Source organism: Podarcis erhardii (genome assembly GCF_964252035.2).
Source record: "Podarcis erhardii genome assembly, chromosome: 1".
Classification (NCBI taxonomy): Eukaryota; Metazoa; Chordata; class Lepidosauria; order Squamata; family Lacertidae; genus Podarcis; species Podarcis erhardii.
Genome location: NC_138497.1, coordinates 110,476,226 through 110,490,114, shown reverse-complemented (window position 1 = coordinate 110,490,114; position 13,889 = coordinate 110,476,226). Strand labels below are relative to the sequence as shown.

Sequence of the window (13,889 nt, the reverse complement as noted above, 5' to 3'; positions counted from 1 at the left end):
CTTTGCCTCATTTCTGGGCTGTGCCATCTCTTAGGCTACTTATACAGAACTAAACCTTACTGGCAGGAAGGTGCCAGTGGAATATGATTCATTGTGGAAGGAGTAAAGGAAAGGAATCGTTATTCCAAGGAGATGAAGTGTTCACCAGAGGAAGCAGTAGTGGTAGGTAGCCACTTACAGGATTTAATAATGTATAGTTTTATTAGCACTGGTGGTATATCATTGTGTATGCCGTGCTATCTCCTTACCAGTCTGGTAGCACATGGTTGCCTCTGCATACAACAGGAACGGAAAACTACAGTGAGAGCTGGGATTCACTATCAGCCAGCATTATAGCTGCATTTCATGACTCCCATGAAGAAAGTGGTCATTGGGAGAGTTGGCTGTGATTTGTCACATAGTCAGCTCCAGGTTTAAGGGATCTATTGGCAAAGTGTCCTCTGACGGGCCTTGCAGGAATGATTGCTGGGTCTGGAGCACACTCCCCACCCGCAGGCAGCCTCAGCCTGCCTGCATGTGTGACCTTGGGGTGTGGGGCACACTCCCCCTCACAGACAAAGCCACAGCTGTCTGAACATCGTGCCCTTTGTCTAACCTTTTGTGGTCTCAGTAGTCTGCGGTGTCCTGCCTGTGACCTTTGTCTGAGACCTTTGTCTCCTTCGGCATACACTGTGCAAGGGGAAAATGATGCGGTGGAAACAGGTGCCAAAATAACTTTGTGCCACCCCACGATCTTGGGACTGGAAGATGTGTAAAGGTCACATCCCAAAATATATCTGCCTGGGTTTGCATATTGTGTCAATAAAAGGAGCCTCCACAGAGCTGGCCGGTAGCTTGCTTGCAGTTCACCTGTGCGCAGCTCACCTGCATTATCAACTCCTGCCATGTCCTTCACTTCAGGGCCCCTGACATAGGTACCTAGTAATGTCGATAGTGGTGGGCATCAGAAGCATATAACAGCAGTCCAATAGAGCCTCAATTGTATTTATTTATTTTTTTACAAATGTCCCTGTTGGAGTGCCACTAAAAGACATTGTGGGAAGTAAAAGTTCTGAAGTATCAAGTAAATAACAGCATCAGGTTCATTCTCAAAAAGAATATGGAACAAAAGGCTTGGGGGGCAGGCCTGAAAGAGAGATACAACCCAAGGCCCCTGTAGGTGCCTGGGAGCCACCACTTAAATTTCTCAAAGTGTCCCTTTTGATAGCTACAAATTGGGAATAAGTTATTTGTTGTTTACTCAGTGAACAAAGGATAGACGGTCTGCTATGTAAGTATATTTGGTTTGAGAGACACCATGCTCAAATAAAATGACTCAACGACTCAAGCAGGCTTTGTGAAAGCATTGTACAGTATCTGTGCCAAGGTAAAAGTAATGAGATTTAAATTAACTATAAAATAATTTGAGCTGAACAACAAGGGAAAACAAACTCCTAATAGCATGTGGAATAGTTTGCCAGGAAAAGTGGTGTTAGCATCATTATATTAAGCCATAAAAAGAATGGTCTAGACAAAGCAGAGTAGATTATACTGTTAGGGGCCGAACCTACATTAGCTGTTTAGGGGAGGAAATGGATTAGATGACCTAATAAAGCATTTCTACAGTCTAATGATGATGATAAACTAAGTCAATACCTCTAGGGGATTTTCCTCCTCACAAACCCTGAGGAGAAGGTAATATGGCCAAATTAATTCTTCATATAATTCAAGTGAGTTACATCAATACTGAAGTGGACCTGAGGTCTTTAGCATCAAAATAAGTCTTGGAGGGGGGAAACACCCAACGCCTTTTTCTTTTTTCAATAATTTTCCAGACATGCTATAATAATTGTAGACTGCTTAGGCAGAGTTTATTTAGTTAATCACTGCAGTGCTTAGTCACTTCTGTACAATGCCTGGCCCATGCATTTTCCCGTGTGGTGACCAGCTTAGTACCCAAGAGTATTGTGGCATCCCCTTGCAGACAATAGAGCCCTGGGTGGTATCCCTTTCAGTTCCCTAAGCCAATTGTTCCATGTTAGTTTTGAGAATGAACATGAGGTTATATACTTTACACTTTAGAACTGAGAAGTAAGTCATGAGGGAGGGAGGAGACACAAAGGCATCTCATTCCTGAACCTCATCCCACTCAAGCAGTCCTATTGGGGTTTCTGATTGCCTCAGAGATATTCCAGTTCCTCTCCCTGATCCCTCCCTGCACTGCTGAAAAACCCAAGATGGAGCCGCTTTTGCATCCAAAGCCCTACCTGCTCACACCAGCCAGGGCACCGTTATAGTCACTGCATTTCTCTTCCATTTACACTTCTCACGACATTTCAGAATTTAATCCGTCATTGCTACTTTTTGTACTTCCCTTCCTCATAACTGGGTCTCTCTGTTTCTGAGCCATTAAGTCGCTTCCCTTTGCAAATCTTTCCATCAGGAAAAAAAAAAAATCCTTTTCTGTTTAGCTTACGGTTTGAAAAGGAATTTGAGCACTTCTTTCCTAAGTTTTATTTTACATAAAAGGTATATTATAAAATGAAAAGCAAGTTGGGAGGTGGGGAGGGAATGATGCACTGTATGATGTGGTCCGCAAATGGAACAAAGGGGTATTTTTAATTCATGCAGTAAATAGAAAATAAAGAGACTGCCTTAGTTTACTATATGTCAACAAAACTGCAGCTTTAACCGGAGAATAAAAAGAACTCAATAACTCTATGGTGAGTTAAAGAGTTTAGCAGGAAATCAACAAATATGGGGGGGGGCATTTATATTTGCCACTTCCTTGCAGTTGGGGGTTTTCAGTGGAAGGGCTACTGTTTAGGGCTTTAAGAAGACAAGATATCACCCAGCTGCTGTGCTTTCTGGTTTGGTTTCCTTCCAATGAGATGTGGCCAAGGTGGCTTGTATATGCACCCTCACTGTGTAATTATGTTTTTATATACTTTTTAAAAAATCACAATCTTCTCACTGCACTTTTGATTGTTGTTAACACTATTTTTTTCCTATTTTTCAAACAGGTCTCAGAGACTCAAATCAGTCGAGAGAGAGAGAGAGAGAGAGAGAGAGAGAGAGAGAGAGAGAGAGAGAGGCAGGCAGGCAGGCAGGCAGAGGCAGAGAGAGACAGAAAGAAAAGTCCAGACACCAGACATCAGGCTTACCAATTAAAAAGACAAGACATGCAGGGAAATGGTGGTGGTGAGGCCGTTTATATTTTGTTCTGGCTAGGGGTGTAAGAAGGCATCACTTTCCATTCTGCCCTCTATTCATCACATGCAGCTTTGCTTTCGTTCCACTGCAGTTCATCTTCTACCAAATTCCATGGTCATTACATTATTACACCCTGTTAATTTAAATGCAAAGGAAATGCAATGCAAGTGGGGGATTCACCATACTGGATGACACAAGCGAGTCCCTCAGCCTAGCTCTGTGGAGCTCCTGACAGCGCCTGCTCAATGCATGAGTAGGTAGAAGCTGCTGTCGCCATATATCCTCAAATGGGGCATATCACTTCCTCTTTTCCATAGCTGTGGCACATTCATCATTCAGAATGAATTTAATTCCACCAAATACAAAAAAGAATGCCAAGGATACATATAGAGAGGGGGGAGCAGGTCAAACCTGCAAGCGAACATAGCCACCTGCTGTAGGTCTCCAAAGCAGTCCACAATGATACCTCTTGAAGGGCCTTGAAAATTAACTGGCAAATGAAGGGGTGAATCAGCCCATTTTGCAAGCACCGGCTTATTTATTTAATACATTTTGTGTCCCATGTTTTTCCTAAGGTGTTCAAGATGGTGACCTCCTTCCGTTTTCTCCTCACAACAACCACATGAGGTGGTTTAGGCAGAGAGAAGTTCATTAGACCAGAATCACCCAGCTTCATGGCCCAGTAAGAACCAAAACTTGTATACCCCCAGGTGCACTCAGCTCCGTAACCACTACAACACACTGCAGTGCCCCATTCTCCTCAGCAGCGGCGGCCAGCCATGTGGGGGGCAGGGCCAGTCAGGGCAGGACGCTCCACAGGGCCTCCAAGGATTCTGTCTGTCTCCTCTCTCTCAGCTGCCCTACAGCTGAGGGGGAGGTGGCGGGCAGACCATCTGGGGCAGCACAGAGCCTGCTGGCGCCCAAGCCACCACGTCACTCCCAGGAGAGATGCGTGGCTCGGGCGCACTACAGGCCCCACGGTGAGTGCTGCCCACCATTTTGTCACCCCCCCCTCAGTGGTGACACCCGGGTCAGACCGTGCCCACTGCCCCCCTTCCTCTGGCCCTGCTCCTCAGGCTCCCATGACTCTCATGTGCTCTGGCCACTGTTACTACAGCCAGCTTCTGTTACTTGCTTCTCATTTCCTTTTCCTTTGGCAGCAGAGGAAGCTTTGTGCCTCTCCCCATTTCACCCTACACTCTATGGATACTGTCGTTAGGGAGCCTGCCAATTAAATAGTTCTGTTTGGCAAACTAGATTAGTTATACTTTGATCTCTTCTTTTGTTTCTTTGTCTCTTTTAGATCCAAATCAAGCTGCTTAGAAATCTCCCCCACCCTCTGCCCGTCGCCTTTTTTGGGCTATGGTTTTGCTTCCTCTTGTGATAGAGCTGGGTGTATTTGCAAGGGCAGGGGAGGAAATGGGATGAGGAAGGGACTGGTGACCAGAACCAGAGACAGATTTGGTGGATACTGCAGAAGGGACAGGATTTTAGTTTATTTTGCTGAGGTGCAAGGGAGTAAACTGTACACTCTGCTGCCGAAGCTTCTTTCCCCATTCCCGTTGGTGTCCTTGAAAGATGACAACCAGAAATGGAACACACATGTAATGGACTGTTGGTAAGCCCTAGTACACTGCTTGTTGTTTTTAATCTAACACTGTTATTAGTGGCCCTGAAATCCTACTAAGAATAAATAATCCCAAACTTTTTAAAAGACACTTGCTATAATGTTGAACAGAATGAGCAAAAGAAAATAATTTGCATTATGAAAAACCCAGTAAATAATATATGCTGAAGAACAGTGTGCTGCTTCAGAGTCTGGAAGAATATTGCTTAGAGAAATTTTTTGTTTAAAACATTTATTGGAGACATATATTATAGTATATCATTTTCTGGCTGGGAGCCATGCAATATGTGTCTTTACAAAAAAATTACCTTGTAATATGAGACCCTCCAAGGCATAATTATATAATAAAAGTTCTTATTGGGAAAACTGGAAGTAGGCCAAGCCTTGTCCAAATATAGTGAATGTCAGTGCCAAATTTATTATCCTTAGCTATTAACAGGAGAAGGCAGGTTTTGTTTACCAAGCCTAATTCTCTCCTAATTACAGCCACTATAAAATAATTACTATCCATGGGATAACAACACAAGACAGAGTGACTAACAGGAGAAACTGCAGGGGTTAGAAAACAGAGTGCAATTCTGTGTCATTTTGAACAGATTGTGTACTGCCATGAACAAATTAACGGACTTCATTAAGGAATTATATTTTAAGAGTGGCTTTGCGGTGAAGCAGTAAAGCAATTAATGCGTCTTATTTGGTCCTTTAGATCTGAGTTCCAGTGCAGTTTGAGAAAGCGACTTAATTTTTGTTTTGATATATAAGGTTTAATAGGCTGCAAGCAACGTTACAGAGCGAGGTGCTTAATGAAAAATCTCCTGGATGGATTCTATTATGGACAAATGATGTTTCTTGTTTGACTTTCTGTGTATATTTTTGAGCGACGTCCTTTGCCAAATGGATTTCATTAAGATAGCAAGGGATCTTGCCTCCCCCCTCCAAAAAAGGCAATGTATATTTGAATAATCATAATAATGTTTTCCCCTTAATTTTTATTTAACAGTTCACGTGCATTTTTTAAAAGAAAAGAGGGGAAATTCTCTTTTAATATTTTGAGCAAAAAACCCATTAAAGCTTGCAATATTGTTTCAATTTTTCATAGTTGCTTTGCTCACAAACCAAAAAGGGATATTATTATCCTGCTGAAGCATGCTGCTTCATTAAAGTTACAGTGTGTTGCCCACCCCTGCATCCCCTAACCTCTTCTGTCTCATCACACAACCCGAGGTGCAGAACAGACCCAGCTGTAGCTCTCTGCACAATTACAACGTATGTATCAAAATCAACCCATACACAACGTATTCGCAGTGGAAAAGGTTAGAGGTCAAGTTTTCCTCCCTCTGTGGAGGGCCACTTCACCCGAAAGAGGGACAAACTCCCTTATTTTGGTGACTTCGTGGAAACTGGCAAACTCAACGCACTTGGGGAGTCTGTTTTACAGACCACTTTTAATAGGCCTCCAGATGGCCACATGAAAGCAAAAGGATTATTATAGCAGCCCCCAGCTGTGCCATTCTAGATAAAGGTATATAAGAGTTCCCTTTACAACCCCCCTCCTCTTTTTAAGGATTTATAACTTGATCATAAAAATTCTCCCAGCACTGTAAGCAAGCAGATAACTTAGCCTGGAAATCATCTTTTGGATTCATTTATTTTACAAATAGCGCATCTTTTTCTTATTCTTGGATTTCTAAGCAATACTAGACAGTGTGTGGGGAGCATTGATAGGTTTTGAAGTATTTATTTTCCATTAGATGTTTATGAAACAGTAAAATGTATTTTCAGGGTCTTTGGGCAAGTTCTGCCCCCAGCAGATGTAAATAAATATATTTCCTTCCACATTAAATTCTGTTCTTCCAAATTTTATCCATTATAAGTCTATTATATAGAGTGGTTTAAGAAAAGAAATTTAAGGGCTAGGACAAATAACTGAAGAAAAGGTAAGTATGTGTAATGGAAAGATAAGGATGACTAGTGTTTTTTTTAATATAAAAAGGTATATAAAAATGATACTGAAAGCAGTAAATGTTAGTAATGAATCTTCATTTGTGTATTAAAGTAATATCAATATAGATATTAGCTCTCTCCAATTCAAGGAACATTATGATCTCCAATCACACAATCTCACATAAAATACTGTGTTTTCTTCCCAGTTTCAGCTCCCATGGGATGAGATTCTAGAATTTTATATGGTATGCAAAATAAAATTAAAGAACAGCATTGCTCATTCCTTTGGGGTTTTGTCTGCTGTTAAGTTCAAAAAGATATTTATATTTGGAATGTGTATACTTAGAAAGACTGAATTAGTGCCGCCTCTCCACCTAATATCTATTAAAGAAAGCAAGATATTTGATTAGTTTTGTTAGCTTTATTTCCAGGACTGCCCTCCTCATTCTGTTCTAAGCTCAGCTGGAAATAAAAACAAACTGTCTCAGTTTGGTGGTGTGTGTCTATGTATGACCACCCCAAGAGTTCCTCTTCCACTGTTGCAGGGAGATGTCAGAAGCAAGCCAGCATTAAACCACACCATGCAAGTTGGAGTTAACTCTTTATTAGAAAAACACAATCTGTCCAGACCTGGCATAGTATCAGGCCTAATGAACACAGCAACTCATTTCCAGCAGGTCTTGCATCCATGAAACAGTTGCTAAGACTAAAAGTCCCTACCTCCTCAGCTACCTCTTGGCCTCCCTCCTCCCCTGCTTCAACTTCCCTGATTATGGTCTTCTATCTGCCACAGCATCTTAAAAAGCAGAGGCATCACCTTGCCAACAAAGGTCCGGATAGTTAAAGCTATGGTTTTCCCAGTAGTGATGTATGGAAGTGACAGCTGGACCATAAAGAAGGCTGAGCGCCGAAGAATTGATGCTTTTGAATTATAGTGCTGGAGGAGACTCTTGAGAGTCCCATGGACTGCAAGAAGATCAAACCTACCCATTCTTAAGGAAATCAGCCCTGAGTGCTCACTGGAAGGACAGATTGTGAAGCTGAGGCTCCAATACTTTGGCCACCTCATGGGAAGAGAAGACTCCCTGGAAAAGACCCTGATGTTGGGAAAGATTGAGGGCACAAGGAGAAGGGGACGACAGAGGATGAGATGGTTGGATAGTGTTCTCGAAGCTACCAGCATGAGTTTGACCAAACTGCAGGAGGCAGTGGAAGACAGGAGTGCCTGGCGTGCTCTGGTCCATGGGGTCACGAAGAGTCAGACACGACTAAACGACTAAACAACAACATCTGCCACAGACTCTTGTGGCTCACTAAACCCTGTTACACCTTCAGCTTCTGACACCTCCTCTTCCCCGTCTCTTCCTCCTCTTCCCTGTGACTACTCAACATTGTCCCACCATCACTCCCTGGGCTCTGAGCCTTTCTCCCTTGGTGGCTCCCCAGCTGGTTCCTCCCACCATTCCTCTGCATCCAGCCAGTCCATGACAGGCGAGCAGATTTGCTAGGCATAGGGGGACAGATGAGACACAGTGGTAGCATATTTGTACAATGTGTTTGAATGTTACATTGGTTTTCTGGACAAGGATAACCGGCAGTCTGACCCAGTCCAAGCACAGCAAGGGTAGCAATGCAACACTGCCAGGAAGGAAGAACTAGTAAGAGATGGTGCAATTCATTCTTCTCTGAGCCCCTTGCATGCCCTGTGAGTATAGCTATGGTCCAGCAACAAACGGAAAGCCATAGGTTTCCCATCAGAGGTGCCAACTAATCAATCACAAGACACAGCACATGCACACCATTTGAATGGCAATGCCCATCAACTTTGGCCCCCCCGCCCCCTCAAATACTTTATGTGGAGGCAGAAGGGACCTTGGCCCCTAGGAGTTGGTTCCGATGTTTCCCATCCTCCACTAAGATTCTATATGTATGCTTTAGTTGAGATCCCTGCATCACAGGGGATTGGACCATTTTATTTATTCATTTATTAAATTTATCTACCTCCCTTCATCCATAGATCTCAGGGCGGTTCACAACTCAATGACCTTTGGGGTCCCTTCCAACTCTACCGTTCTATGATTTTTTAAATAAAGGACAAGATGCATCACCTCTATATTGCTTTAGGACATGCGAAAAGCAAAACACCATCTATATAACTGCATGTAAACAAGCTATAAGAGAAGTCAGTCAGGGCAAAGAAATTCCCATTCCCGTTCAGGGCCCGTGACATTTGCAGAACTAGCCAAGAATACATGGGATGTTTTTCAGTATTGTGCATCATTATTGTGGAAGTCATTGTTTCCCTCATTAGTGCTCTAGATCTGTACATTACTTCCATAACAGGTCGTGACCTTAGTGCTGACAGTCCATCCTTAACTCACCCTTTGGTGCCTAGGCATTGCAGCAAATTTGCTACAGTACGTGACATCTCACACTTGAATATTCGACAGCATTTGAAGGCAATAATTGCATTCAAATGCTTTGCTGATCAACTCCATGACTAACAAGAGGCATTAGGGAGTGAGAGGGAGTGAGAATGCAATAAGATTCCCCCCCTTACTTTGCAAACACATTGCATGTTTTTAGAATGTTTATGCTGCCATTCTCTGTGAAGGTTTTAATTTGATTCACGTGGATTAGTTTACTCCCCCAACAACCACTCCAATTCATACAGAATTCCCAAAATAGATAGGTAGACATATAGTATGCATGCATTTAAAAGTCAATCAGAGATGAGATGAAAGAATGAATTGAAGAAGCAGGCTTGGTGTAGAAGGTAAACTCTGTATTGCCCTGCACTTGTTTGTTTCAAACAAAGCAATAAATGAAATGCAGGACTGTGCTTCATATACCTGGGTGTTTTTCTTTAAATGAAAAAACAGCATCAGGGGGATTGAGAATGTTGTGTATGGGGAAGAGGGTTCAATTCTTTACCTCTGCACTGCAGTACTGATGGAAATGACCCACTCAAATCAGCTGTTCAATCCAGGAGTGAAGCCAATGGTGCTGATAGCAGCTACCTCCCCAGGAATAGCAGTGTAGGGGTGAAGGGTTTTTACCTCCTCCTTACAGACTGTGGTCCTATTCTGAGGAAAGGGGTGGTGGCAGCGCACAGCAGAGATTGCACACAGTGTGTGGGGTGGGGTGAGAGTGGAATGGGGGGGCTGAGTACCCACAACAAAAGCCTTGTGGGTGCTAGGGCCCCCAGGGCCCCCTGGAGTTAGTGCCACTGATGTAGGGTTAAACATGCACAAAAGTCACATCCACACCATACATTTAAAGCACAGGGCTTTCCCCCCACAAAAATCCTAAGGACTGTCTTCACCCCTTACAAAATAATAATTCCCAGCACCCATAACAAACTGCAGTTCCCAAGAGTCTTTGGGGAAAAACATGTGCTTTAAAAATATGGTGCTGATGCAACCTCATTCATAATTTTTTTTTTGACAGACTAACCAGAGGAATGTACAAATTTATATATTTTAAAGGGAGAGATCATTGCTTCTTTGTCCCATAATCTTAGGTGTGTAGCCTAATACCTATAGTATGTAGTGGAGCCTTATTCAGTTGGAGCCAAATCTTTATGGCTACAACTTACCGTACATCCTAATTTTGTACTTTCTTTTATTTAAAAAAAGTATTCTTCCTCATCCCTGCCCTGCTTAGTAAAGTTGCGTGGTAAAGTTCTTGAAAGCTTGCTGTTACAATGGTACCTCAGGTTAAGAACTTAATTCATTCTGGGGGTCTGTTCTTAACCTGAAACTGTTCTTAACCTGAAGCACCACTTTAGCTAATGGGGCCGCCTGCTGCCGCTGCGCCACCGCCACACAATCTCTGTTCTCATCCTGAAGCAAAGTTCTTAACCCGAGGTACTATTTCTGGGTTAGTGGAGTCTGTAACCTGAAGCGTATTTAACCTGAAGCGTATGTAACCCAAGGTACCACTGTATTTTGTGATAGTTTGGTTGGTACAAATAAAAGTATTGCCCAACTGTGGAGGTTTACCCCTCATGGGCCAACACAGCTGCTTTGCTTTTTATATACAGATTTCAGCACACAAATCCCAAGAGCTAACATGTATTTATATCTCACTTTAAGGGATAATATGTAGAACTCTCAAGCAGTCTTCCATCTAGGCACAGATGTGATGTAGACTTTCTTAGAAACAGCAAGGTATCTGTGCAACATGTTATCAGACCATGCCCAGGGATTTAATAGCTTAAGAACATAAGAATTGACTACAGCTGGGTAAGGCCAATGGCCCGGCTAGTCCTGCATCCTGTTCTCATAGGGCCTATGGGAATCCCGGAAGCAGGTCATCCTTGCCCTGACATCCTTACCCTGACAATCTCAGAAGTACTGGAAGAAGTTCTTTATGTCACATATTCTTGCTGCCTTTACGACAGCAGTGGCTAACCTTTGGTCCTTCAGATGTTATAGGATTATAATGTAGTCAACACACCTCTTAAAATCCCTGAGCATCACCCATGCTAACTGAGGCTGATTGGGGCCAGAGGTTCACCTCTTCAGCTTTAGAATGTGGCTTCTGCTGGACTGAGTTGAGTGTCCATATTGCCTGGTATTAGGTTCCCTTTATTGGTCAGGATAGAATGCTGGGAACTGGACCTTTTCTAGAAAGTAGTTATATTCCTTCTCCTGACAGGCTATGCCATTCTGTAAAAAGTGCTTGGCTTAATGTCTCTCCTATGAAATGAGTTGCATGTTTCTTCTGGATGTTGAGGTGCTCATGAGATGCTCAGGCAGGGATTGCCACCTTCTCACAGCAACTTAGCCCATATTTGTCAACAAGACAAACAGAAATTTGAGGATACTACTGTTTATTTTCTTTTAAAATTGATGGATTATTTCCCCCCAAAAATGAGAGAGAGAGTGTGTGTGTGTGTGTGTGTGTGTGTGTGTGAGAGAGAGAGAGAGAGAGAGAAATCCAGATGTTGAGCAAATGCTGACCTGCCCAAAGCATAGTTTCCCACTTCCTATTCCCAGTTTCAGCACAGAACAGCTGAGTAGTACCTATGTTCTTCAACTACTAAAATCTTTTATCAAACAAGATCTAAACTAAAACAGAACTAATTCTGCTCCACACCTTAAGCCTGTCCTCTCCTTTAAATTAATTTTTATTAATTTTTCAATCCATTGGAGGCCACATTAATACAATGCCAAATCATGCCAAATCACAATACAATCAAAAGAGCCAATTAAATAGTTCCGAATTAAACATTTTTGGATGACTTCCCATGTTCTGGCTATCAGGAGTTGATGTTATTCCTTGATCCTGCACCAATTATCTTAATTAGTCCAAGTTCCACAATTCCAATCTTAATCCTTTGTTCTAGCAGCCACTGATGCAATGACTTTCAATCGTGTTTAATAAATCCAAATCCATTAACTTGCAGAGGGATTTTATATCCTGTAGCTATGTGAAATATTTATTTACCTTCTTCATTTCCTTCATGTTGTAATCAATCAATTTTCTTCAACATTGCCCCTCCTTGGAAAGCTCATTTCTAGGTGCGTCATAGCTTTGCCTCTCTGAAGCCGAAAGCAGAAAGAACTCCGGCCGCGGCTTCTGACTTACTTTCAGTGTTTATCTCCTTATTTCTTCTAACAAGCTGGTGTCTAACCAAAACCATCATAAATCAGAACTAGAACTTTAGTTGGAAATGTTACAAATCATAACAGTATTTCACACAGTCTATTCTTTCAAGCACTCCACAAAAAAAGTTCTTATTGAATCCCGCTTGCATTCCATATATAGTTGTAATCCATTAGTAATTTCCTTCCATTAATAATTTATTCTTTTTCAATGAAGGCTTGCTGATTCATAGCACAGCAAAAATAATGTATAAAGAGAACAAAGGCTCCCTTCGCTTACGTAGCATTCGAATTACGATAAAGAGAGTCCTCTCCAGATCAAAACCTTGGCACTCAGCGGCTGATTTATTTCACAGGTTATCTTTCTCCTTCTTCCAAAACACGTCTGTTTCTTAAGTCCAAATTCAGATACATCTTAAAAGAAACAGAGATACCTCCGCTCATGGCGACTGCCTTGTGGTGTTTCCAACAGGTGCAGTGCTATGCCCTCTGCGTCCCTGCCCTTGCATTCCATCGGAGCAAGAAGCAGTTATTGGATGATCCGTGAGAGAAAACTCTCCCCCCCCCCGCCGACTCAGGGTGGGGGCTTGCAAGGATAATTACTCCCAAATTATCCTGAATTAACTGCACGGCTGGAATCCACGACCATGGGATTGGCAGTTCGCCAAAGTGGCTGCACTGGAAGTCCTAATCCTGTCCTTTCTATTGCAATATCCCACACATTTTAAAAGTCAATTGCTCTGAGATACCATCTTAAGAAAAGTTATCAACTATTATCATCATTATCATCATCAACATCCGCTGGTCTGTTTAATTTATCAGCAATAATATGTAATAAATATGGCTGTGTGTGTGTTTGTCTGTGTGTACTCTTTAGCATGGGATGCGGGTGGCGCTGTGGGTTAAACCACAGAGTCTAGGACTTGCTGATCAGAACGTTGGCAGTTCGAATCCCCGTGACGGGGTGAGCTCCCGTTGCTCAGTCCCAGCTCCTGCCAAACTAGCAGTTTGAAAGCACATCAAAGTACAAGCAGATAAATAGGTACCGTTCCGGCGGGAAGGTAAACGGCATTTCCGTGTGCTGCTCAGGTTCGCCAGAAGCGGCTTAGTCATGCTGGCCCCATGACCTGGAAGCTGTACGCTGGCTCCCTTGGCCAATAAAGCGAGATGAGCGCCGCAACCCCAGAATCGGCCACGACTGGACCTAATGGTCAGGGGTCCCTTTACCTTTACCTTACTCTTTAGCATAGTCATCCCTACAATGTAAATATTTCCTTACTCCTTACTCAGATCCATTGCTTTGTCCTTAATGAAAACGTACCTTCTAGCAAAATTAGTGTTTTACCTCTTTTAAAGGAGCCTTTTTCAAAGGAGTGTGGAGTTTTTCATTTACAAGTGTGTACAAAGGCACTCCCCCCCCCCCCCCCCCGCTTTTTTGGTCCTCTGAAGTTTTCAGCCGGTGTCCTTCCATGTCTTACACTGTAAGTTAATATGCAACCACACCCTAATCCACC

The 13,889-nt window shown here is 42.7% G+C and overlaps 1 protein-coding gene across 9 annotated transcripts in view; it reads right to left on the bottom strand.

Moving 5' to 3' along the window:
- LOC309348541 (uncharacterized protein) overlaps positions 1 to 13,889 on the bottom strand; it is a 410,924-nt gene that overhangs the window by 125,766 nt on the left and 271,269 nt on the right. The gene's annotated exons all lie outside the window — the stretch shown is intronic.